Source organism: Manis javanica, chromosome 10, assembly GCF_040802235.1.
Source record: "Manis javanica isolate MJ-LG chromosome 10, MJ_LKY, whole genome shotgun sequence".
In the NCBI taxonomy this organism is placed as follows: Eukaryota; Metazoa; Chordata; class Mammalia; order Pholidota; family Manidae; genus Manis; species Manis javanica.
In genome coordinates, this window is record NC_133165.1 from 94,260,067 (window position 1) to 94,283,801 (window position 23,735).

Sequence of the window (23,735 nt, forward strand, 5' to 3'; positions counted from 1 at the left end):
CTCCGGTTCCTTCACCTCCTCTCCAGCAGTGTGTACCAGTCTTCTTTGTGTTTACCATTCTAATAGGTGTATAGTGTGGTATGTCATTCTGGTTTTAATTAGCATTTCTCTAATGACTTATGATGTTGAGCATCTTTTCATGTATTTATTTGCCATCTTACATGTTTCTCCTAACTCTTTTCAATTCCTTCTCCCTCTTCCCCTTAGAAGATAGATATATATCTATCTTCTAAGCTGAAGGGTCTGTTCAAATCTTTGCCATTTCTAAATTGGGCTCTTGGTTTTTTTATTAAACTTAGAGAACTATTTGTATATACTGTACATAAGTCTTGTATAAGATACATGATATGAAAATATATTTTCTTCTAGTTTGTAATTTGTCTTTTCGTTTACTTAACAGTGTCTTTCAAAGAACAGAAGTTTTACATTTTGATGATCTCTTGTTCTTTTAAGGATCATGCTCTTGGTCATTTCTAAGAAATGTTTGCCTTGGCTGAAGTTGGAAATGTTTTTGGTCTATGTTTTCTTCCAGAAGTTACATAGTTTTAGATTTTTGACTTGGATCTATGATCCATTTTGAGTTAATTTTTGTATATGGAATGAGGTATAGATTGAAGTTCTCTGTTTTTTGTGTGTGTGTATGTGTGAAACCAATGTTTCAGCATCATTAGTTGAAAAGACTATCCTTTCTCCACTGAGTTGCCTGTGTACCTTCGTTGAAAATCAGTTGTCCATTTAGGTGTCGATCTCTCTGAACTTAAGTCTGTTCCATTGATCTATTTCTGTATCTTTTCAGTAGTACCACAGTCTTCATTTCTGTAGCTTTAGAGTAAGCCTTGAAATCGTTATAATTTCTCCAGTTTGTTCTCTTTCAAAGTTACTTTGGCTATTCTGGTTCCTTCATATGTCCTTATAATGTTTAGAATCAGCTTATTAATTTCTATTAAAAATTTGCTGGGATTTTGATTGAGAATAATTTTGATTGGGTGTGATTGGGTTTTCATGGGAATGTGTCCATGGGAGAAAGGTATTCAAACATCACTTTTATATCTGAACAACTAGAATTTTAAGACAAATGCAGCATGGAAAAAATTTTCCACAGCCTCACTTCCAAGTTTATTGAAAACCCACCTGTGCAAAATGGTTTTATTCAATGCCAAAGGATACAAGGAAAAATAAAGTGTTCTAATTCTGGTCCATGTTTTCTATGACTCCACCCTTTTTTTTCCCTCTCCTTCCAGAGACAAAGACAATTATCTCAGGTGGCCTTTCATCCCTGGGAAAAGACCACAGGTACCTGGAGGGTCTGTGCTGTCTTGAATAGGAGGGATCCTTTTTGCAGTGCTCTCTTTCTTCCCCCAGATGGCTGGAGGCTCCTTCATCAAGCCTTAGACTTGTACTCTACACGATTTTCTCCCATTGTTTGGTACAAGAGTCACAAATCAGGTATCCGTAGGGCCTAAGATATTCTAGACATGGGAACACAGCCCAGCAACTGGGCTTTCACGTGCATTGTGGAAGAGAGTGGCTACGCGGGGGTAAGCAGCATGAGGATGGCTCTGGTGAGCTGACAAGCAAAGTCACAAACTGGGAATTTTGTGAACCCCTCAGTGTTCAAGTGCTATCTCTGAAGTTCTTGAACGGCACAGGCCAAATAAAACAAATTGTGGACCAAATTCAGCCTGTTAACTACCAGTGTGCAGCCTCTGATGCATGGGCTCTTTTGTTTGCTTCAGCATCAGCTGTCATCAGTTCCCTAAAGGATTTATTTCAGCAACTGCTTTTGAGCACTCAGGATACCAGGAAGTCAACTGGGGGTTGGACCCTCTCTTCCCCTGCGCTTGAGGGGCTCCTGGTCAGTGTGGGGCTTAGCTGTGGCACAGAGAAATTGTTCCAGTGTTGCCTTCTATTCTCTCCTCAGTCTGCCCCTTCCCTGTATCCTCACAGTCACTCATCCCAGGCCTCAAAGAAGGGCATGGCTGACTCTGCCCGGAGGACTCCTAGAAGGCTTCTCCGAGAAGATGACATGTGAGCCAATTATTGAATGAGTAGTAGAAATAGCCAACTGAATGTGCACTAGAACAATGTTTATCAAACTTTTGGCTGCTCCTTGTGAATGGAACATGAAAGCAATTTAGTGGTTGCTAATCAGGACTAAAATTAAATAGGATAACATATAGTAAAGGTAAGTATTTTTCGTTTTGTCAGGCTTTCAGTTTCACACACATACATGCACATGCTTCTAATATAGAGACATATTTTAAAGGCTTTTTGGTTAAAAAAAAAACACAAAAACATAGCCTGGAATTTTTTTTTGTTTTAAGAATGTTAACAAGGAGGTTAAAAGACTATTTATTAATGATAACTGTATGTTATGTCTGAGATTGTCTCATAAACGTGCCCCAAAATTGTTAACTTGCCAGCTGCTGACTTGCAGCCATTAGTAGGTGCTAACTTCCTGCTAGGACAAGCACCTGTAGATCAACATCTTCCTGAGATTCCCTCACCAGTTAACCGTGAGAATGAGCAAGTGACTTTCATTCTTCTAATTTTATTTCCTGCATTGGTAAGATAAATGAATTAGTTTAGATAGTTAGTTTTCAAGCTCCATGGTGGTGTTTAGACAAAATGCACACAATTTACATAAATAGCTAAATTTGAGCACTCTTATATCAGTAACACTAAAAAATGCCCAGCAGCATAGTAGGCCTCAGTTATTATTTGCTGGATTAATGTATCTGTTTTTAGAGTGTCATTGCATCTTATGTGAAATTAGGCATTATTTGAATTAGCTGATGAAAAGTATTTCTAAAGTATTATTTTAGGCACAAAATGTGAAATAATGCCAAAAAAACCACTAAAATTTCATCAAGAATCATGAAATTCCAAAGCCAGGTGGAATTCTTTACTATGCTTAGCTCTTGCTATGTGGCAGTGTTCCTGTGCTTTGCCATGATGGTCTTGCATTATATGAGATCTTCGGAATGCATCTCCTGCATCAAATGCAATTACTCCTTATGTTTTTTTTTTAAAACTGAAGCCTTAAAAGATATTTCTCAGGAGCTGCTGTGTACCAGACTTGTGCTAGGTCCTCTTTATGAACAAGACAGACACAGTTCTTACCTTCCTAGAACTCGTGGTCCACCATGGCAGATGCCCAATGCTTTCTTACTGAGTTCAAATGTGCTTGCATATATGTGCTGTCTTTGGGTGGATTCCACATTCAGGCTTTGCTTGCGTCTCTGTCCGTATAATGTGCAATGAGATCATTGATTTGGAAGTGGTCTGATTAATGCTAATTTTGGGAGACTGTCATCTCTGCTGTTCTTGAACCAAACTTATGTTGGAACTAAGGTTACCTAATTTTGTTACTGTTTTTGTTTTACTAGGGTCATATTGCATTTACAGTCAGTTAAAACATCTGAACTTTTTCTCCTGAACTGCATTTAGAACAGGCTACAAACATTTTGTAACATTATGATTGATTTCTTACGCTTGATAGGATGTTGCATTTATCTGCCCTAGAATTAAATTTTGTTAGTATCATTCCATCAGTATGTCCAAATTATTTTTTGATTCTTCATTATGTTAATCACCACATTCGTTGTCCTTCCAGTTGTTGGAAGGCAACTAATTAAAAAGCCTGCTTTCCCTCTCTCTCCATAGGTTGCTGATAGGAGGACTGAAAGTTTCATTTTTAAGATTATTGGTGTGTCATCTTTCAAAATCTTCAGAAGATTTTGCTTGGTAAATTTATGTGACCGTTTTTATTTGTTTGGTCTTAATGTGATACCATTCGACCCAGCCAAACCTCATCGAATGAATCGTACTTTTGACAACTGAAGTCAACTGTTTGTATACTCATTAATGATGATCTCCCTTCTTCTAGGCAGACTTAATACTCATAAGGAAAACTTAAACCTATCATAGTTGTTTTACAATTTATAATTTATAACGGAAGCTTCTTAAACTAACTCTTGTTATTCTTTACTGCCAGGAACCAGCAGCATAATAATATCAAGAGACCATGGGGCGAGCTTATTTTCTTTAGTTTGGGTATCAGTTTAAATATTTATGTATTTAATCTTGAAGACTAAAAGGAAGTGGCAAATATTTTTTAAAAATTCTGATAATTTTGGAGAGTTATTATCTGGGAAATAATGTGATTAAGGAATCAATTTTTCCTATTTAGGAAAAGGGAAAACTCAAAGTTTTATATCCATATAATGTAACTTCCCTACAGAGGAATTTTTAATGTCATTTTTGTATAGAGCCTGTGAAAAAGCAGTGTTGTCATCAATGTCGAGAACTTACATTCATCATCTGTGAGCTCTGGGTAGTCCACAAGGCTTGGAATTTTGCCTCTCAACAACTACACTCTGTTTTTAATTTCAGAAGGTAGTTTAAATATACATTTCAGTCAGCCATCTGTAATTTTGCCATCTGTCAATGAATTTTTAGCCTAAAAATATTAGAAATGGCTGCATTTTGACATTCATGGACTGGAGGCTTTCTTGCCTTTGTGGACCCCTTCTTCCATAAAAAAATTTTAAAAGTACATTTTATTACAATGTTGGTATAAAGATGAATATAATACATAATATAAATGTGTGCTTTTATATGCTATACAAATATATGATATATATTAAAATTTTCTTTGACCTGAAGTTCATTTTTTTCTTCTGATTTTAAAAGAAATTAAAACATTTTCATGGGTTCCAAAAAGCAATGTGGATCTCTCATCCTGTCCCCTCTGGGGCCTAATGGCAAAGTTGGCTCTGATTAGAAGTTAGTTATTTTTTCCTCTTCAATGGATTAATTGTACTTTTGTGTTCCCTATTTTTTTAATGGGAAGAACTAACTCCACTTCCACAGAGCACTTCTATTAAACTCAATAGGCAACTGTATATTTATTTGGTAAGAATGACCTGTGTCAGCCCTGACCTGTATCAACAACTACACTGAGTAAGATACAAAAGGCTTTTAAAGAATTGGTAAAATAGAAATGTATGTACTTTATGTAATTGACTCAAACCAGCTACATGGCCTGAAGCTATCAGCATTTATCCATTTTGTAATTTCAAACAGTGTATGATGATCACAAAATATCACATTTTCTCCTTTAACCCCCTTCCTTTCCTATAGCAACGTAAAAGCTTGTTTATCTCTTTTTTACTATCAGGTAGTTTTTAGGCTTAATAGAAGGTCAAGTGTTATTTCTCATGACTTCATATTCAGTAGTGACTCTACTATGTTTATAAAAATGATGCATACTCATTATAAAGAATCTAAGAAATACAGAAAAGTAAAAAAAAAGATCACATATCCTATCACTCAGAAATGAGTCTCATTAGCAATAAGGGAATATGCTGTTGGATGTCTCTCTAAGCGTGTGTGCAGATAGGGTAGATGGATGGATGTGGGTGGAAAGGAAAGAGCGAGGGCGGGAGGGAGGAGGGAAAGGAAGAAGTACCTTCATAAAAATGGGATCATCAGGTACATGCTAATTTTTAAATTAAAAAACAATTACATTTACTTCTATTTGGATTTCTGGAGAAAAAGAAACTGAAAATTAAGAAATAACTGAACTTTGAATAGAGTTTTTTTTCACAATAAGAAATCGTATTTTTTTCATTCGGAGGTTAAGAAAAGAGATAATGAAAACTTAGATGTTTTGTTTTTTCTTTTCCCCCAATTATGTGTCTTGGTAGACAATTCTACTCATCCAGTTCTCTCATTGGGATGTAGGAGAATCAAACTTCCTCACTCTCTTCAAGTTAGGTGTGACCTTGTTCCTTGCATTAGCCACAAATTGTGAGCAGAAGTGAACCACGTCACCTATAAATGGATGCATTTAATGGCCAGATCTCTAGGCCCTCACCCTTTCTTACCATTTCGGTAAGCATGGATGTTCACATCTCTGTGGAGGAGGCTAACATCAGTGTGGCATAGAATGCAGACCCAACTCACGGAAGTACTCCCCTGAAGGGCCAGTGGGCTTGCTGGGGAGCGCGTGTGAGCTAGAAACAAATGCTTGTTGTAGTAAGTCGCTGAGATCCAGGGCTTCTTTCCTGCAATATAATAGTCTATCCTGTTTGCTGCCATCTCCGTTTTAGACAGTACTGATTTCCTCCCTGCTGTGATAGATGAGATCATGGATACTCTCACTCTTACTCCTTTCTTCCCTTCTAGATTTTGGTTAGTTACATTGTTTATTTTCACAAAGTCAAGGCATATGATATTGATATTCTATTCTGTAATTCAGTCTTGATTTTGATTAATTATATTATTATTTTCAAGTAGTCAAGGTACATAACATTATATTCTGCTCGGTTGTTAAAAATTAGTTTTATATTTAAATGAATCAGTGTCCAGTACTGATCTTTGTATGGTTGCTTTCCTATTACTGATACCAAGAAGCAGGTCAAGGGGCTCAGGAGAGACTGTTGGTGGGGAAGCATTCCAACCCAGGTAGAGGGATAGTTTATTATTTGCAATTGTTTAGAATTCTTGGCACATAGTAATATGAAAAGGAGATAGAATTTTAGTGGTTTATTACTGTTTTAAATTTCTCTATAAACAATGCATCCTTTATTGCTTGTACCTGAAGCAAATGGTTTCTACCTACCCACCCTCGGTATGCTACTGCTGATTTATTTATTTTATTCATTGCAGTGATGAAATTGTCAAGGCTTTTAAAGGAAGCCTCAGAACAGTAAATTCTTGAGTTATTTTCATGTTCAAGAATATCTACTGATTGTTGTATATTTGAAAATCATCTTGGCTAGGAGTGATACCATAGACTAAACTTTATTCCCCTTGGAATTGTTGATGAATTGCTTCATTATATTTTCATTTAAAGTACAGTTGAAAAATTTGGCTGACATTCCCCTGTCCTTGTAGGTAACTTGCTTTTTCTGCTTTTTAAAAAATAATTATTTTTTAGAATTGGAAACCCAATTATTTAGCCAGAATATGTCTCATAGAGGATTATTCTATATCAATTTTTCCTAAAACAGACAGATATGTTCTTTCAACTTAGAGGTTCCATTGCCTTTCATTTTTAGGGATATTTTCTTGTATTAGATCTTTGAATTTTGAACTAGGTTTTCTACTTCAGGGATGCCCATTAACCTTTTAATGGATTATATTTTTCTGTCCTCGATAATGATCTTTTTTTTTCTCCAGTTGCTTTAAATTCTTCCTTTTATCTGTTTACCTCAAACCTTTCCTGAAAGTAAATAAGTTGAGTCATGTTAATTCTATTATTCAGTGTTTCTAATTTATTTATTAGTTTTAATGATGATGTTTTTTTCCTCAATTTCTCATTTTAGTATGACAAGCTTCCATCTAAATCTCATGTTATTGATGATCTCATTCTTAAGCTCTTGTTTTACTCTATTCATGTTCTTCTTTTTGCTTCTACTAGGTTGTTCTGTAGCAAAATACGCTCTCTTATTACTTGGGAATTGTGGATTTTTATGGGGTTTTTTGGTCATTTTTTTCCCCCACATAATGTTTCCTTTTGAAAGCACTTGTTACTGTAGTATGTTACTCAGTTGCCATGATGTTTCATTCCATTTGTGCTCATGATAGAGCAGCTGTCTTCAGCCTTTGGTGCTGTGATATGCTGGGGTGATTTCTCCTTGACCCCCTTCTGATGCCCTGTTTTTTGCCCCTTGAGAACTGGATATTTCCTGCTCTGTCCCCTTTTTTAGCTTAAGGGCACATGTAGACAAAAGAGGGAGGGCTGTGAGTGAGCTCAACTGAGTGGTTTGTGCAGCACCCGGGTCCTGCAGACTCTCCCGAGACCAGGTGCAATGCCTGGCCACTGCTGCCAGGGACAGTCCATCCTTGCTCACGTTTCTGATCTCCCCAAGCCTCCACCTAGCAGTTACCAGGCCCACTCTTCTGAAGTCAAAAGAAAAACTGCTAAGAACACCCACTTAATACTTTCCTCTTCTGATCTGTGGGTATTAGGGTGAATTTCATGGAGATGAGTTTTGTTGACTAACTGATGTAGCTTCAGGAAAGTAGGAATTGGAGGATGGTTCTGCCATTTTTGCAGTTAGCTTCTTTTTGTTACATTTGGTTCATTTCCTTAGGTATTAGGAGAGATGAAAACGCTGGGATGTGGCCCAATCTGTATTTACCCCACTCTGCTGTGTTTACCTAGAAGCCATTTTGGAGTCTATCTGTCTAACTCTCTTCAAATTAAACATGGATTGCAGCCTAGTTCAGTACAGAAAATAGGTAGCTGCTTACCTTTAACCTTAACAATATTTTACTACTATGGAGTCAGCCCTTTGTATTCTCTATTCATTCACAGATTATTCATTTAATTTCTATGGTTTTGTAAGTGCTAACTAAACTAACAGTAACAGCATTTGGTAACACTGTAGCCATAGAGTAGAAAGCAGAGCTAAATGACTACATTATAATTGTAATGGATCATTCCTTTTAATTTGTTCATTTATCCAACAACACTCGTTTATGTAGTGAGTGCTTACAGTCCTAGGCACTATTCTGGGTGCCTGAAATAACATCATCGAACAAAACAAACAAAGCTTCCCTGCCTGTAAGGAGATTACGTGCCAGCAGAGATGGGATGAGAGTGGGGAGGGGGAGACAGATCACAACAGCTGAGACAGCACATCCATAGAGTATTTAATCTCTGAGAAGGTGATCTGTAGCTCTGGGGGCGGGTTGCAGAGTGGAATGGGAGTTGCAGTTGAGAATAGGGCAGTCAGGGTGGGCTCCACTGAGAAGTCGCATTTGGTGGAGGGAGTCAGCAAAAGAATGTTCCAGGGAGAGGGAGGGACCACCTCGTGCAAGGCCTCAAAGGTGCAGGCTGACAGGCATGTTCAAAGAGCAGGGTGAACGGCAAATTGATGGCGCTGGGCAAGGTCTGTGCCACTGTATGAGAAAAATGAATGACCCATAAAGATGTAATATGAATTTTCAGTTTTTATACTGTTTTGAACAAGTTTACAAGTACTCACTGTTTTTTCTATACAGTGGATACATTTGCATAAGTGATCTTTATAAAGCAGATCTTTAGCAAAAAAAAACATTACTAAAACCTCAAAAGTCTTGGTTCTATCTTAGAAGACATGTAGGGACAAGTGATGCAACAATGGATAAGTGTTGATTACTGAGAAGTAAAAATTATGTATATAAGATCTGTAGAAAATAAAATGGCCTTTATAAAAAGATCACATAACATGTTATATCTAAACGAGGCCTTGGAACTCATCTGGTTTACCTTTGACAAGTGAGAAAGCAATCTAAGAGAGACCAAATGAGTTACCCCAAGTTATATGGCGAATTGGGGGCAGATTCAAATTTAGATAGTACGGCATTTGGTACCCACATGTGCTATTTCTTAGCCCAGAGCTGTGTTCATCCTACCTCCTGCCTTTCAATTCAGTGAGAACACAACAGGAAAAAGAGAAGATGCTCCACAGAAGAAAGGACAAAGGTATGACTAGGTGGTTCAAATTAGAGGAAACTCAGCAGATGCTCAATGCAGGAACAACAATGATGAATCACTTCACATGCATAGAAATCTAGACTTTCCAAGTTTTGGCTGGGATACAGAGATATAGGACAATTAACCCACTGCTGGTAGGAATAAAGACTGTGGGTGGCCATTCTACCAATAGATAGCAAGTGGGCAGTGTGGGTAAAATTGAATGTAGTATATAATTTTGTTCTTAGGTATATGTATCCAAGAAAATTTCTGAAAAAGACCCATAAAGGCATGTATGAGGTTGTTTGCTCAAAGTTGCATGATTTGTGGTAGCAAATATACGTATATATTATAATCCAGCAATTCTATTTTGGGGTTTATATATCCCAGAAAAATTCTCATATAGATTCATGAGGAGTCATATGAGGTTGTCTCTATCAGGAAACACTGTGGAAAGAAAGGAGCTGGAAGCAATTGAAGAGCTCATTACTAGGGGAATCCATAAATAAATACGAAAGAGCACATGGGGAATACTGGGCAGAGTTAGAAAGGATAAAGCAAAAATGTAAGAAAAAGTAAGATTTATAGCAATGCAAATTAAAAATATATATTTCAAAACAATACCATTTACAAATGCACACACAAATTAAAGAATATATTTCAGGAAGAATTTTTTGTTACGGGAAGGAGATAAAGGTGGGTGGGGGTGGCGACTGCCAGGCTGAGAACACTAACCTGAGCGCTGCCTCCAGGGTCCACATGTTAACGTTAGTCCCTGAGTACAATGCTCTGCAGAGAAACCCCTTTGGCAGAGGGGCTGGCTGCCTGGAAATGACAGAAAAGCACCTTAAAAAGAAAATAATTAGAACACCTTGTTCTGATACATAAACAGAGAGAACAATCTGGTCTTCACAGAGAGGTGGAGAAATAAACTGATCTTTCTGAAACTGATTTCCAGGATGCTAAAGTGCCAGCCTACTCCCAAACACAGCACTGTATTGCAAAATACAAGTAAATCTTACTTACTGTAACAGTAAACACTTGACTATGAAGTCCATGGAAGGTCAACCAAACTATTAGCAGTAATTGTGTCCATCAGCATAGTAAGATGCTATGGAGTCATTTCTTGTCTTCTCCATGCTGTACTGCTTTCCCCATGACCTACGTATATTATGATTGTGAATTATAGTGCCCCTTATTCCCCTTCTCCCTCCCTCCCCACCCTCCCAACCTCTCCCCTTTGGTAACCATTAGTCCCTTCTCGGTGTCTGTGAGTCTGTTGCTATTTTGTTCCTTCAGTTTTGCTTTGTTTTTATACTACACAAATGCATGAAGTCATTTGGTATTTGTCTTTCTCCACCTGGCTTATTTTACAGAGTATAATACCCTCTAGCTCCATCCATGTTGTTGAAAATGGTAGGATTTGTTTTCTTCTTATGGCTGAATAATATTCCATCATGTATATGTACCACATCTTCTTTATCCATTCATCTACTGATGGACACTTAGGTTGCTTCCATACCTTGGCTATTGTAAATAGTGCAGTGATAAACATAGGGGTGCATATGTCTTTTCGAACCAGGGATCTTGTTTTCTTCAGATAAACTTCTAGGAGTGGAATTCCTGGGTCAAATGGTATTTCTATTTTCATTTTTTTGCGGAACCTCCCTATTGCTTTCCACAATGGTTGAACCCATTTTCATTCCCACCAATAGTGTAGGAGGATTCCCCTTTCTCTTCATCCTCACCAGCATTTGTTGTTTCTTGTCTTTTGGGTGTTGGCCATTTTAACTGGTATGAAGTGATCTCTCATTGTGGTTTTAATTTGCATTTCCATAATAATTAGTGATGTGGAGCATCTTTTCATGGGCTTGTTGCCCATTTGAATTTCTTCTTGGAGAAATGTCTATTCAGATCTTCTGCCCATTTTTTTTTTTTTGAGAGGGCATCTCTCTTATTTATTGATCAAATGGTTGTTAACAACAATAAAATTCTGTATAGGGGGGTCAATGCTCAATGCACAATCATTAATCCATCTCAAGCCTAATTCTCATCAGTCTCCATTCTTCTGAAGCATAACGAACAAGTTCTTACATGGTGAACGAATTCTTACATAGTGAATAAATTCTTACATGGTGAACAGTACAAGGGCATTCATCACAGAAACTTTCGGTTTTGATCACGCATTATGAACTATAAACAATCAGGACAAATATGAATATTCGTTTGATTTTTATACTTGATTTATATGTGGATCCCACATTTCTTCCTTTATTATTATTATTATTATTATTATTATTTTTAATAAAATGCTGAAGTAGTAGGTAGATGCAAGATAAAGGTAGAAAACATAGTTTAGTGCTGTAAGAGGGCAAATGTAGATGATCAGGTGTGTGCCTATGGACTAAGTATTAATCCAAGCTAGACAAGGGCAGCAAAACATCCACGGATGCAGAAGATTTCTCTCAAAACAGGGGGGGGTGAGGTTCTGAGCCTCACCTCTGTTGAACCCCAATTTCTCACCTGATGGCCCCCCTGCGACTGTGCCTGTCTTAGGTTGTTCCTCCCTTGAGGAATCTTACCCGTCTCTGGCTAACCAGCCGTTTTCAGGGGCCATACAGGGAAATGTAAAGTTGGTAAGTGAGAGAGAAGCAATATTCTTTGAAAAGGTTAGCTTTTTTACTTCTTTGCAGATTTATGCCCAGTGGCTTCTATGTCCAGCATTTGTCTTGAGGTATCTTTACCACTTGGAAGAATTATGATATTCGGTAATTTTCTATATGAGGTATGAATTCTACTAAAGGGCTATAATTAGGAAGGAAGAAGAAAAGCTATAGAAGTAGCAGATGGAAGAAAACATGGAAAGATTGATTATTTCTTTGACATATCTTCCTTGTAGAGTACCTTAAGCATGTATAGGTTTTAAACTACTAACTAACTTGCGCTCACATATTAACATAATAGGAATATGGTGACATAAACAAAGCAAATCTATAATTACCATCCATCTCCAGTGAAGCCAAGAAAACCATTTAGGCACCCTAGGCATTTGTGAAAATTTGTCTATGATATGATGGATATTGTCCAACTGTACTTGAACAGTCTGAGAGAAATCAGACAAATTAAAGCAACCCATTTCTGGGATCTGTTCACATCCCATATGTTCTTTTAACCGTAGATAGTCTATAGTCATAAGATTTTGGAGTGCTACCACTTGCACCCCTCCCAACTCCTGGTTGAGTTCCAACAGTACAGATCCGGTCAAATTCGTTGTCTCACTGTATGCACATGCCAGCCTAGACATCTCCCTCTTCATTCCAATGGCAAGTCCAGGAAATGGTGGGGTGGATGCAGCCACAACTGCAGCATTGTCCGGATCCCTGTGGAGGCTTTTTGATGATCATCCCCCGGCACAAGTCCTCCAGAGAGTGCTGATGCCGGAAGCTCCTCCTCATATCGTATCTTAGTTCATTTGCTGGGTAGCCAAGCTAGGCCTTGATCTTCTGCATAGAAACAAATAGACCCTTTGCCCACACTTTGACATGCCCTCTATACCACTGTGTAGAACTCATTGGAGGTCAGCACACAGGAACTGCTTTTTTTTTTTTTTATTAAGAGAAAGGAATATTATCAGAAGAGAGTACCTCCATAGCTGATCATCTGACACCCTTTCAGTGATCAACATTAAGAATATTTAAAGCATGTGTTGATCTTTGATTTACCAATAGTTTTATCCTATCAAGGAGTAATCCCCCTTTTCTTTATTTCTTTTTTTTTTAATCTTTAATCTACACCTACATGAAGAATACTATGTTTACTATGCTCTCCCCTATATCAGGTCCCCCCTAAAAACCACATTACGTTTACTGTCCATCAGCTGAGCAAAATGTTGTAGAATCACTACTTGTCCTCTCTGTGTTGTGCAGCCCACCCTCCCCTTTCTCCCTCTCCCCCATGCATGCTAATCTTAATACCCCCCTTCTTCTTCACCCCCCTTATCCCTCCCTGCCCAACCATCCTCCCCAGTTCCTTTCCCTTTGGTACCTGTTAGTCCATTTTTGGGTTCTGTAATTCCGCTGCTGTTTTGTTCCTTCAGTTTTTCCTTTGTTCTTATACTCCTCAGATGAGTGACATCATTTGGTATTTCTCTTTCTCCGCTTGGCTTATTTCACTGAGCATAATACTCTCCAGCTCCATCCATGTTGCTGCAAATGGTTGGATTTTTCCACTTCTTATGGCTGAGTAGTATTCCATTGTGTATATGTACCACATCTTCTTTATCCATTCATCTACCGATGGACATTTAGGTTGCTTCCAATTCTTGGCTATTGTAAATAGTGCTGTGATAAACATAGGGGTGCATCTGTCTTTCTCAAACTTGATTGCTGTGTTCTTACGGTAAATTCCTAGGAGTGGAATTCCTGGGTCAAATGGTAGGTCTGTTTTGAGCATTTTGATGCACCTCCATACTGCTTTCCACAATGGTTGAACTAATTTACATTCCCACCAGCAGTGTAGAAGGGTTCCCCTTTCTCCATAGCCTCGCCAACATTTGTTGTTGTTTGTCTTTTGGATGGCAGCTATCCTTACTGGTGTGAGGTGATACCTCATTGTAGTTTTAATTTGCATTTCTCTGATAATTAGCAATGCGGAGCATCTTTTCATGTGTCTGTTGGCCATCTGTATTTCTTTTTTAGAGAACTGTCTGTTCAGTTCCTCTGCCCATTTTTTAATTGGGTTATTTGTTTTTTGTTTGTTGAGGCGTGTGAGCTCTTTATATATTCTGGATGTCAAGCCTTTATCAGATCTGTCATTTTCAAATATACTCTCCCATACTGTAGGGTTCCTTTTTGTTCTATTGATGGTGTCTTTCACTGTACAGAAGCTTTTCAGCTTAATGTAGTCCCACTTGCTCATTTTTGCTATTGTTTTCCTTCCCGGGGCGATATGTTCAAGAAGAGGTCACTCATGTTTATGTCTAAGAGGTTTTTGCCTATGTTTTTTTCCAAGAGTTTAATGGTTTCATGACTTACATTCAGGTCTTTGATCCATTTTGAGTTTACCTTTATATATGGGGTTAGACAATGGTCCAGTTTCATTCTCCTACATGTAGCTGTCCAGTTTTGCCAGCACCATCTGTTGAAGAGACTGTCGTTTTGCCATTGGATGTCCATGGCTCCTTAATCAAATATTAATTGACCATATACATTCGGGTTAATGTCTGGAGTCTCTAATCTGTTCCACTGGTCTGTGGCTCTGTTCTTGTGCCAGTACCAAATTGTCTTGATTACTATGGCTTTGTAGTAGAGCTTGAAGTTGGGGAGTGAGATCCCCCCTACTTTATTCTTCTTTTTCAGGATTGCTTTGGCTATTTGGGGTCTTTGGTGTTTCCATATGAATTTTTGAATTATTTGTTCCAATTCATTGAAGAATGTTGCTGGTAATTTGAGAGGGATTGCATCAAATCTGTATATTGCTTTGGGCAGGATGGCCATTTTGACGATATTAATTCTTCCTAGCCATGAGCATGGGATGAGTTTCCATTTATTAGTGTCCACTTTAATTTCTCTTAAGAGTGACTTGTAGTTTTCAGAGTATAAGTCTTTCACTTCTTTGGTTAGGTTTATTCCTAGGTATTTTATTCTTTTTGATGCAATGGTGAATGGAATTGTTTTCCTGATTTCTCTTTCTATTGATTCGTTGTTAGTGTATAGGAAAGCTACTGATTTCTGTGTGTTAATTTTGTATCCTGCAACTTTGCTGTATTCCGATATCAGTTCTAGTAGTTTTGGAGTGGAGTCTTTAGGGTTTTTTATGTACAGTATCATATCATCTGCAAATAGTGACAGTTTAACTTCTTTACCAATCTGGATTCCTTGTATTTCTTTGTTTTGTCTGATTGCCATGGCTAGGACCTCCAGTACTATGTTAAATAACAGTGGGGAGAGTGGGCATCCCTGTCTGGTTCCCGATCTCAGAGGAAATGCTTTCAGCTTCTCGCTGTTCAGTATAATGCTGGCTGTGGGTTTATCATATATGGCCTTTATTATGTTGAGGTACTTGCCCTCTATTCCCATTTTGCTGAGAGTTTTTATCATGAATGGATGTTGAATTTTGTCAAATGCTTTTTCAGCATCTATGGAGATGATCATGTGGTTTTTGTCTTTCTTTTTGTTGATGTGGTGGATGATGTTGATGGATTTTTGAATGTTGTACCATCCTTGCATCCCTGGGATGAATCCCACTTGGTCATGGTGTATGATCCTTTTGATATACTGTTGAATTCTGTTTGATAATATTTTATTGAGTATTTTTGCATCTACATTCATCAGGGATATTGGTCTGTAATTTTCTTTTTTGGTGGGGTGTTTGCCTGGTTTTGGTATTAGGATGATGTTGGCTTCATAGAATGAGTTTGGGAGTATTCCCTCCTCTTCTATTTTGTGGAACACTTTAAGGAGAATGGGTATTATGTCTTCCCTGTGTGTCTGATAAAATTCCGAGGTAAATCCGTCCGGCCCCGGGGTTTTGTTCTTGGGTAGTTTTTTGATTACTGTTTCAATTTCTTTGCTCGTAATTGGTTTGTTTAACTTTTGTGTTTCTTCCTTGGTCAGTCTTGGGAGGTTGTATTTTTCTAGGAAGTTGTCCATTTCTTCTAGGTTTTCCAGCTTGTTGGCATATAGGTTTTCATAGTAGTCTTTAATAATTCTTTGTATTTCTGTGGAGTCTGTCGTGATTTTTCCATTCTCATTTCTGATTCTGTTGATTTGTGTTGATTCTCTTTTTCTCTTAATAAGTTTGGCTAAAGGCTTATCTATTTTGTTTATTTTCTCAAAGAACCAGCTCTTGGTTTCATTAATTTTTGCTATTGTTTTATTCTTCTCAATTTTGTTTATTTCTTCTCTGATCTTTATTATGTCCCTCCTTCTGCTGACTTTAGGCCTCATTTGTTCTTCTTTTTCCAGTTTTGATAATTGTGATGTTAGACTATTCATTTGGGATTGTTCTTCCTTCTTCAAGTGTGCCTGGATCGCTATATACTTTCCTCTTAAGACTGCTTTTGCTGCGTCCCACAGAAGTTGGGGCTTTGTGTTGTTGTTGTCATTTGTTTCTATATATTCCTTGATCTCTATTTTGATTTGTTCATTGATCCATTGATTATTTAGTAGCATGTTGTTAAGCCTCCATGTGTTTGTGAGCCTTTTTGTTTTCTTTGTAGAATTTATTTCTACTTTTATACCTTTGTGGTCTGAAAAATTGGTTGGTAGAATTTCAATATTTTGGAATTTACTGAGGCTCTTTTTGTGAGCTAGTATGTGATCTATTCTGGAGAATGTTCCATGTGCACTTGAGAAGAATGTATATCCTGTTGCTTTTGGATGTAGAGTTCTATAGATGTCTATTAGGTCCATCTGTTCTAGTGTGTTGCTCAGTGCCTGTGTGTCCTTACTTATTTTCTGCCTGGTGGATCTATCCTTTGGGGTGAGTGGTGTGTTGAAGTCTCCTAAAATGAATGTATTGCAGTCTATTTCCCTCTTTAGTTCTGTTAGTATTTGTTTCACATATGCTGGTGCTCCTGTATTGGGTGCATATATATTTAGAATGGTTATATCCTCTTGTTGGACTGAGCCCTTTATCATTATGTAGTGGCCTTCTTTATCTCTTGTTACTTTCTTTGTTTTGAAGTCTATTTTGTCTGATATTAGTACTGCAACCCCTGCTTTCTTCTCACTGTTGTTTGCCTGAAATATGTTTTTCCATCCCTTGACTTTTAGTCTGTGCTTGTCTTTGGGTTTAAGGTGAATTTCTTGTAAGCAGCATATAGATGGGTCTTGCTTTTTTATCCATTCTATTACTCTGTGTCTTTTGATTGGTGCATTAAACCCATTTACATTTAGGGTGACTATTGAGAGATATGTACTTATTGCCATTGCAGGCTTTAGATTCGTGGCTACCAAAGGTTCAAGGTTAGCTTCTTTAGTATCTTACTGCCTAACTTATCTCGCTTATTGAGCTGTTATATACACTGTCTGGAGATTCTTTTCTTCTCTCTCTTCTTATTCCTCCTCCTCCATTCTTCATATGTTGTGTGTTTTGTTCTGTGCTCTTTTTAGGGGTGCTCCCATCTAGAGCAGTCCCTGTAGGATGCCCTGTAGAGGTGGTTTGTGGGAAGCAAATTCCCTCAGCTTTTGCTTGTCTGGGAATTGTTTAATCCTGCCATCATATTTAAGTGATAGTCGTGCTGGATACAGTATCCTTGGTTCAAGGCCCTTCTGTTTCATTGCATTAAGTATATCATGCCATTCTCTTCTGGCCTGTAGGGTTTCTGTTGAGAAGTCTGATGTTAGCCTGATGGGTTTTCCTTTATAGGTGACCTTTTTGTCTCCAGCTGCCTTTAAAACTCTTTCCTTGTCCTTGATCCTTGCCATTTTAATTATTATGTGTCTTGGTGTTGCCCTCCTTGGATCCTTTCTGTTGGGGGTTCTGTGTAATTCCGTGGTCTGTTCGATTATTTCCTCCCCCAGTTTGGGGACGTTTTCAGCAATTATTTCTTCAAAGAGTCTTTCTATCCCTTTTCCTCTTTCTTCTTCTTCTGGTATCCCTATAATACGAATATTATTCCTTTGGGATTGGTCACATAGTTCTCTTACTGTTGTTTCATTCCTGGAGATCCTTTTATCTCTCTCTATGTCAGCTTCTATACGTTCCTGTTCTCTGGTTTCTATTTCTTCAGTGGCCTCTTGCATCTTATCCATTCTGCTTATAAATCCTTCCAGGGATTGTTTCACTTCTGTGATCTCCTTCCTGACATCTGTGATCTCCCTCCGGACTTCATCCCACTGCTCTTGCATTTTTCTCTGCATCTCTGTCAGCATGTTCATGATTTTTATTTTGAATTCTTTTTCAGGAGGAATGGTTAGGTCTGTCTCCTTCTCAGGTGTTGTCTCTGTGATCTTTGTCTGCCTGTAGTTTTGCCTTTTCATGGTGATAGAGATAGTGTGCAGAGCTGGTACAAGTGACCGCTGGAAGAGCTTCCCTTCTTGTTGGTTTGTGGCCGTCCTCTCCTGGGAGAATAGCGACCTCTAGTGGCTTATGCTTGTCAGCTGTTCGCAGACAGGGCTTCTGCTTCCTGCCTGGCTGCTATGGAGTTAATCTCAGCTGTTGCTGTGGGCGTGGCCTGGCTGGGAGCCCTGTTGTAGGGGGAGTGGCCGGGAGGCTATTTATCTCCTTAAGGGGCCTCTGTGCTCCCTGTTGCTCAGGGGATTAGAGTCCCCAGAGATCCCCAGGTTCCCTGCCTCTGGTCTAAGTGTCCTGTCCTGCCCCTTTAAGACTTCCAAAAAGCACTCTCCAAACCAAAACAACAACAGCAACAACGAAAGAAGAAGAAGAAAAAAAAAAATAAGGAAAAAATGCGTGATTTTCTTTGTCCTCGGGTGCCGGTCCCAGGCACCCGCCCACCGGTCCTGCTGCCCTGCCTCCCTAGCACTGGGGTCCCTATCCCTCCAAGGCCTCCAAAAAGCACTTTCCAAAAAAAAAGGGGAAAACGCGCGACCCTCTCCATCCCCAGGCGCCGGTCCCAGGCATCCGCTTACCGGCCCTGCCGCCCTGCCTCCCTGGCACTGGGGTCCCTGTCCCCCTAAGGCCTCCAAAAAGCATTCGCCAAAAAGAAAAAAAAAGGTAGAAACACGCAATTTTCTTTGTCCTTAGGTGCCAGTCCCAGGCACCCGCCCACTGGTCTTGCTGCCCTGCCTCCCTGGTATTGGGGTCTGTGTCCCTCCAAGGCTTCCAAAAAGCACTCGCCAAAAAAAAAGGGGAAAAACGTGTGATTTTCTTTGTCCTCAGGCGCCAGCCCCAGGCCCCCACCCACCGGTCCCGCCGCCCTGCCTCCCTAGTATTGGGAAAAACACGCGATTTTCTTTGTCCCCAGGTGCCAGTCTCAGGCACCCTCTCACCAGTCTTGCTGCCCTGTTTCGCTGGTATTGGGGTCCCTGTCCCTTTATGGCTTCCAAAAAGCACTCGCCGAAAAGAAAAAAAAAAGGGGGGTAAAACGCACGATTTTCTCCATCCTCAGGCGCTGGTCTCAGGCACCTGCCCACTGGTCCCGCCGCCCTGCCTCCCTGGCATCTGGGTCCCCATCTCTTTAAGGCTTCCAAAAAACACTCGCCAAACAAAAAACCGCTCCAGTTTCTTTCCCCCGCCAGGAGCCAGGGGGAGGGGCGCTCGGGGCTGGGGCTTGTATCTTACCCCCTTCGCAAGGCGCTGGGTTCTTGCAGGTGTGGATGTGGTCTGGATGTTGTCCTGTGTCCTCTGGTCTCTATTTTAGGAAGAGTTTTCTTTGTTATATTTTCATAGATCTATGTGTTTGGGGGAGGAGATTTCCACTGCTCTACTCACGCCGCCATCTTGGCTCCGCCCTCTTTATCCATCTCTTCTGCCCATTTTTTAAGCAGGTTATTTGTTTTTTGGGTGTTGAGGTGTGTGAGTTCTTTATATATTTTGGATGTCAACCCCTTATTAGATAGATTGCTTATGAATATATTCTCCCATACTGTAAGATGTCTTTTTATTCTACCGATTGTGTCCTTTGCTGTAGAAGCTATTTATTTTGATGTAGTCTTGTTTGTTCATTTTTGCTTTTGTTTTCCTTGCCTGAGGGGATGCATTCAGGAAAAAGTTCCTCATGTTTATAGTCAAGAGATTTTTGCCTATGTTTCTTCTAAGAGTTTTATGATTTTATGACTTACATTTAGGTCTTTGATCCATTTCAAGTAATCCAGTTTCATTCTCTTACATGTAGGTGTCCAGTTTTGCCAACCCCAGTTGTTGAAGAGGCTGTCATTTCCCCATTGTATATCCATGGCTCCTTTATCATATATTAATTGACCATATATGCTTGGGTTTATATCTGGGCTCTCTAGTCTGTTCCATTGATCTATGGGTCTATTCTTGTGCCAGTACCAAATTGTCTTGATTACTGTGACTTTGTAGTAGAGCTTAAGTTAGGGAGTGTGATCCTCCCAGCTTTATTCTTCCATCTCAGGACTGCTTTGGCTATTCGAGGTCTTTTGTGTTTTCATATGAATTTTAGAACTATTTGTTCTAGTTTGTTGAAGAATGCTGTTGGTATTTTGATAGGGATTACATTGAATCTACAGATTTCTTTAGGCAGGATCGCCATTTTGACAATATTAATTGTTCCCTATCCATGAACACAGGATGTATTTCCATTTATTGGGTCTTCTTTAGTTTCTCTCATGAATGTATTGTAGTTTTCAGAGTATAGGTCTTTCATCTCCTTGGTTAGGTTTCTTCGTAGGTATTTTATTGTTTTTGATGCAATTGTAAATGGAGTTGTTTCCATGATTTCTATTTCTGCTAATTTGTTGTTAGTATATAGGAATGCAACAGATTTCTCCATATTAATTTTGTATCCTGCTACTTTGCTGAATTCAGTTATTAGTTCTAATAGTTTTTTGGTAGAGTCTTTAGGATTTTCTATTTATAATAATCATGTCGTCTTCAAAGTGTGACAGTTTAACTTGTTCCTTACCAATTTAGATGCCTTTTATTTCATTGTGTTGTCTGATTGCCATAGCTAAGTCCACTCATAACATGTTGAATAAAAGTGATGAGAGTGGGCATGCTTGTCTTGTTTCCGAACTTAGAGGAAAAGGTTTCACTTCTTTGGTGTTAAGTATTATATTGGCTCTGCGTTTGTCATATATGGCCTTTATTATGAGGTACGTTCCCTCTATACCCATTTTGTTGAGTTTTTATCAAGAATGGATTTTGAATTTTGTCAAATACTTTTCAGCAAGCAATCTTTAATTTTGATGTAAAAAAATTCATCTATTGGGGATTGATTTAAAAAGCCATTTACCATCAAAGTTCATAAAGATAATTGTTCATTATTTTCCATTAACTTTATAGTTTTACCTTTTAAGTTTGGGCCTTTATTTACATGGAATCTGTCACTGTTTGTGCTGTCACATAAAAGTAGAGTTTCATTTTTCCCTATATAATCTTAGTTTCCCCCACTTTGGAGATAGCCTTTCTTTTCCCCATTATAAAATTGTAATTGTCACTAAAAAATTGTTATCTTTATTTTTTAAAATGTTGTACCATCCAGAACATGAATGACTTCCCATTTATTCAGATCTTGCTTTATGTCTATTAATAAAAGCTCTAAATTTTCCCTATAGAGGTCTTACATGATCCTTGCTAATTCAATTTCTAGATCATTTATAATTCTTATTGCTTATTTAATTTTTATTATACTTTGTACTTGCTTAGTGCTAGAATGTAGAAATGCTGTTTTGTTGGGTTTTGATTTAAGCTGATCTTATATCTGGCACTTTGGCTCAACTCTCTTATTTGCTCTAATGGATTGGCTATTGATCCTGGCCTTTTCTCCTGATTAGATCAAATAGTTTTAAAATAGTTATAGTTTTATCCCTTCCCTTCAAATGCTTATACCTAATTTCTTTTTCATTCTTTATAGCATTTCAGGACCTCTACTACTGTATCCAACAGTAATATTGATAGTGGGCATTCTTGTTTTTATTCTTACAGAGAATACATTTAAAAGTTCTCCATTAAATCAAATTCTTATTGAAGGTTTTTACAATTTTTACTAAGTTAAGTAAGTTCCTCATATTCATAATTGTTAAAGAAATTATTTTTTAAAAACCATAAATATGTGTCACATTTTATCAAATGCTTTTTTTGCATCTATTAAGATAATAATGACCTTTCTCTTTAGACTATTGATCTATTGAGTTAATTGATAGATTTCATGATATTGAAACTATTGTAGATAAATTCTACTTGTTCATGATATATCATTTTAAGTAGATATTTTTACTCAATTAGTTAATATCTAGGGTCTTTGCATCTAAAATTATAACTGAAATGAACCTGTGCTTTTTCTTTTCTTATATTCTTCTTACCCTGTTTGGAATAAAAGTACAGCAGCCTAATAAAATGGGCTACATAGCTTTTGTTCTTTTTCTATTTCCTGGAACAATTTATATAATACAGGAAATTAAATGTTCCATGAGCATTCGATAGAGTTCAATCTGGGCCTATGGCTATTTAGCAGGGGAGGGCTTCGATTGGCATCTCAGTGTATTTAATATTTGATCTGTTCAAGTTTTCTGGTTTTTTTTCCTCAACTAACTTTAACATTTTACATATATCCCAATAACATAACACTTCATTGAGATTTTAGAATTTTATTAGTACACTTGTGAGAGTTCATAGATTATTGCTCAGCAGATTTCATTCCCCCCACTCTGTGAGAAGATGGAATTCCCTATCCTCTTGGTCTTGGGCTTGGCCACATGTCTTGCTCTGGCCAATGGAACTTTGATCTGAGCAGAGGCCTTAAATGCCCTTTGAGGCACAGGTTGACCTTTTGCTCCTAAAAATGACCACACTGGAAGGGAACAGCCTCTTAAGTCAGCCTTTTTTCTGGGCCAGCAACCTTGAAGCACACGACACTTTCATCAGTGACAGTGGCTCACCACAGTTTAAAAATATGACCCCAGGTTCAACCGAGTCTCTCTTCTAAAGGACATATATGTACTTGCATGTTCAGTTATATCACATAATAACTGAAGGTTAAAAAGGAGTTTTGTAGTAAAAATCCTTTCTGTTATTCTTGAGCCCTGATCACAGATTTTTCTGACTCCCCTAGCAGCTGTTTACTATCTGCTGTGCCACTTTTTGATTCCAGGCCTTCAGTCTCTGAACTGCACTCTGAACCTTGTGTAGCTCCTCTTCTCAGGCCACCATTAAGGTGCCAGTTATCACAGGGTACAGCGTGAAAAGGGGAGGTTGACCAGACAGGATGCTGGACCAGTGAACTTCTCTTCACTGGGAGAACCAATGGCCAGTCAGGATAGGCCAGGAAGGACTATCTGCTTGGAGATTTACTGAAAGCAATGACTTCTTTTAATGGAACAAATTGAGTCACAAACACATAGCTGGCATAGATGGTAAGTCAGAAATTTGACTTGGAGCAACTTTTGTTTTAAGAATATGATCAGTTACTGAAAAAAATATACATTGAGTTCCATTTTGTGCTCAGCAAAGGGCTAAAGGTTAGAGAAGGAGGGCACAGAACTAGAAGACATGGTCTCTGCCCAAAAGGAGCTTGGGAGACAGCAATGTCATGTAAGAAACACAGATGTTAAGTGTGAATCTTTTAGCCCTAACTCTAAATGCAATAGGAATCAGAAAGGAAACTTTTAGGTTTGAG

General features: G+C 38.4%; 1 protein-coding gene across 9 annotated transcripts in view; it reads left to right on the top strand.

Moving 5' to 3' along the window:
* The window catches only part of CRADD (CASP2 and RIPK1 domain containing adaptor with death domain), a 204,412-nt gene that overhangs the window by 169,225 nt on the left and 11,452 nt on the right, over positions 1-23,735 (top strand). Inside the window, exons 5-6 of one of the 9 annotated variants that reach the window (XR_012121521.1) lie at positions 1,242-2,028; positions 3,667-3,747. The exons of 7 other annotated variants lie outside the window; for them this stretch is intronic. The gene's annotated coding sequence lies outside the window, so the exon portion shown is untranslated. The remainder of the gene's footprint in view (positions 1-1,241; positions 2,029-3,666; positions 3,748-23,735) is intronic. One more of the 9 variants, XR_012121522.1, reaches the window with a different exon arrangement.